The sequence below is a fragment of the Dermacentor albipictus genome, unplaced genomic scaffold, assembly GCF_038994185.2.
Source record: "Dermacentor albipictus isolate Rhodes 1998 colony unplaced genomic scaffold, USDA_Dalb.pri_finalv2 scaffold_11, whole genome shotgun sequence".
Lineage (NCBI taxonomy): Eukaryota > Metazoa > Arthropoda > Arachnida > Ixodida > Ixodidae > Dermacentor > Dermacentor albipictus.
Genome location: NW_027225565.1, coordinates 4,050,198 through 4,053,889, shown reverse-complemented (window position 1 = coordinate 4,053,889; position 3,692 = coordinate 4,050,198). Strand labels below are relative to the sequence as shown.

General features: G+C 41.6%; 1 long non-coding RNA gene across 1 annotated transcript; it reads left to right on the top strand.

Annotated features, from left to right (window-relative positions):
* Window positions 1-559: 559 nt before the first annotated feature.
* On the top strand, window positions 560-3,692 carry LOC139051393 (uncharacterized). The gene is made up of 3 exons (XR_011509373.1): window positions 560-809; window positions 1,445-1,504; window positions 3,484-3,692. It is a non-coding gene; the product is annotated as an uncharacterized lncRNA (long non-coding RNA).

Genomic DNA, 3,692 nt, shown 5'->3' with positions numbered 1-3,692 from the left:
ACTGAAAATAGAATTTCTTCTAAACATAACCTCAGCACTTGGAATATGCTAGTATATATTCTATCTGCGGCAAAACCCACTACGGGTGTCACTAGAGTCTGTTTTGGTAAACGCATTCAGAATGTCTAACTCAAGAACTTTTCTAGATCTTTTTGTCTAAAGGTGAATAAAATGCCAAACGACGTGTTAAATGTGCGGTTACCGTCGGCCGTCGACGTTAGCGAATAAAAGACGCCTCAGACAAATCGAACTCGTTCGAAGCAACATAAATTAATTGGCTTTAATATTAAATAATTTCACACCAGAACTTCAACAATCAAGGGCGTGTTATTGTTTTCCATACGGGACGCGCACACGACGCCTGGAAACCATTCTATGCTCGCGCAGAAGGTATTTACAGCAGCAGGAGCGAAACGCCGGTGTTGCACAGCGGTGTCACAGAGCCACCGCGCTGCGACAACTTCGGCGGCGTAATCCAAATTTGTTGGAAATATCATTCTGTGCTGGGAACACTGGGAGGCAGGAAGTTTGAAAAAACGGCCATTGTCGCCCGCTATTTCTCGGTCGTGGGTTCGTTATCCAGTTGTGCGTCATTCTAAGCCGTTCTGTACATTTATACTGGATATTAACTGGAGTCATTTAGCTGTGCTGATGCTGTGTGCCGTGTGTTTTGCATCAGTGCTTCGTGACATCGGCTGTATTGCGTGTTTTCGCCGACGGCTTACTACCACAATGGGGGGATCTGCGTTCGCCGCCTTCGTGTCTCGGTGCGCCTTTGTACGTCTCACGTTCGGATAACACTTTTTCCGGTAAGTGAAATACATTGCGCTTCGTTTTTCGTCAACAATGTGAATATATTTAGGTGTTACCCGCGGCAATTCTTGATATATGGGCTCTTCTGCCCTGCGAGTTTTCGTCATTACTTTTATACGAGGGTTCTGCTTGTGTTCAGCCGTTCAGCACTACCGGGCTCCACGACTTCCGCAACAACAGTCAAAACTTTGCCCTGCTTGTTAGCCTGTGGTTAACGTAGCACGAGCCAACCGAAAGGAGTGCATTCGAAGACGACGCGCTGGCTGTAATGCTGAACCAGACTGAACTCGCCTTATTTTGTGTCCTTTTGTACTTACGTGTGCGCGCGTGTGTCAGTGACTATGCAGTTTGTAGCTATCCCACTTTATAGCAAAACAAAAAAATATAACTGCAATGTTTACTTCATCTATACAATTCCAAATTAAATTGTCTGCTGATGTACAAATTTCACTTGTTTTGTTCTAAATAAGCAGCAAAACCTTTAACCTAGTAGGTGCTCCATCTGGGAGTGAAATCACGACAGCTTGGCATTTATTAATGAATGACTGTGACTGGGTCACCTTATTTGTAATTGCAAATCTGCCTTTCAACTGACTTGATGCTTTCTTATTTTGTCCCTTTCACTTTATAGACGGCTGGACATCCTTCTTGTACCTTGGCGCTAGCTGGATGACGGGACCTCATGATCAGTGTAAGCCAATGTACTGTACCCTCTCTGGTCCTCCCAGTGCTTTTTATGTTGGTTAAGGCCAGGGAGCGCTTTGTGGTAAAATAGCTAGTTGGTGTCTCACCAACGGCCATTTTTTTGCACTGGTCCATTATAAGCTGCCACTATTATAACCAATTTCTCAGTGCCAGTGTACATACACAGTTCAACTAATAATTAGTTTCCCTAAGCCTTACAAAATTTACCTGTAGGTAGTCATTGCTATGTAAGAACTCACAAATTAACTCTGCTGTGTCATAGAAGTATTCCATACATGAGTAAAAATTTTCTACACCAGTGTACATTACACCTTGCTTCCCTAATGCACAAATGTATTCAAGCCAGTATTTGATTAGTTTGGTATTCTAAATGTTTTCTGTGTGATTTAGTTTCTTTACAGGAACTTATTGTACAGCATCAGCAAGCAGTCTAATTTAATATTTATGTGTGCTGTAAAAGGTGTGCTTTGCCGCTAGAATTGATAAAACATGGGCCAAGGCTTCCATACAAGGACAAACTTCAATTTTGCTCTACCACCATCAGCACTTGGCTGGCGCTTGCAAAATGAATCGCATCAAGTAGCTTGTGCCAGACTGTTTTTTAACCTTATTGTGAGGAGATCACAAAGTGATTTGTGGAGGCGCCTGCGTCTGAGATATAGATTGCGCTGCAACATATGTGCCTGTAGACTAGGCATGATGCTAAGGCTTCCAGCAGTTTGCAGAGGTGCTTTTAAAATTTTGTCATGACTGCAATTTTACCTGTGCTGTTTTTTATCACCTATTTCAATAATATCATTGGAGGTGTTATCAGAATTTATCAATCTATTTGCCCTGGCCCATTAGCCTGCCACATTTGCCTTTTCACTAGGTGGGCAATTATTCTGCATGGACCATTACTTGAATACACCTTTTTGTGTGCAGTGGCTTCTCAGTTGCAAGTCAGCATAGATCCTCAGAATTACCTGAGGCTATAGATACACTGATAATTTGCCACCTATACGAATCACTTTGCACTTTCTCATGCAAACAGCATGTTAACACTTCCAAGATACTTTCAACTTTGTATGACGCATCATCCAAGGTGTTGCGTCATTTCTGTGAGGTATTGCCCGAAGCCAATTAGGGTCACTTGAAGATATATCAACAAAAGTGATTGATCCACCTAGGAGTGTTGCTTTGGAACACTACTTTATCACCAGTCCTCCTTTGCATGCTACCTGTCATGTTTAAGTTTGAAAGAAAGGCAACAGCTAGGCAGCGCAAAATGCCAAACTTGCTTTTAGTTCAATATAAGACGCTATTTAACTTTTTAATTAAGTTAGTACATCATTTACTTGCAGAGTGAATTACTGTTTTAAACTGATTATACTTTGCAGGAAGCTTATCAGACTTGTTTGACAGGTTGATAAGTGGCTTTTTAGCCACAAAACACCATACAATAATTTAAAGGCTGACTTCGACTCTGCTATGCAACTTAATGACTATATGCCAGGAACAAGGTCTCTGAGTTGGGGTGCTGGCTAACACTCCCAGCGTTCTATTAGGACACATAAATACCCAAGAAAGTGGGTGGGAAAACGACGCCGCTGTAGCTCAATTGGTAGAGCATTGCATGCGAAATGCGAAGGTTGTGGGTTCAGTTCCCACCTGTGGCAAGGTGTTTTTTCATCCACTTTAATTTCCATTAATTTATCCTTTTTTATTTAATTTATTAAGCACAAGTAATTTCCCCTATGTTGTCCTTGGTGTCGGTGTTTGTTGGCTTCTTATGATAGGAAATATGCTAGTCATTTTAAACATCATCGCATACATACCTTAAGGTACCCGTAATTTAAGAGAAAGGAGTGCTTAAATTTATTTTTAATGTGAGCCAAACTTCTTACTTAGCATATATTGCTAATTGAAGTTCCAATTTCAACATTCCAATTTCCTCCCTTGCCCTTTTTTTCCTGTTCTGTGCAGGTATTGCTTTCCTATGTCTACAAGAACCGTCACGTGTGGCCTGTGACAGCAAGCTTTTGTGGGCAGCCAGTGCTCTCCTACGAAGGCTGGCCTACTCTGGCAGCAGCGGCAATCATCTTCAAGATTTATTGATCGCCTTTGCTGCTATTTGTCACTCTTCTTAATTACACTTTCTGCATCTTTTCTAATCTATTAGGTAATAAAGTATG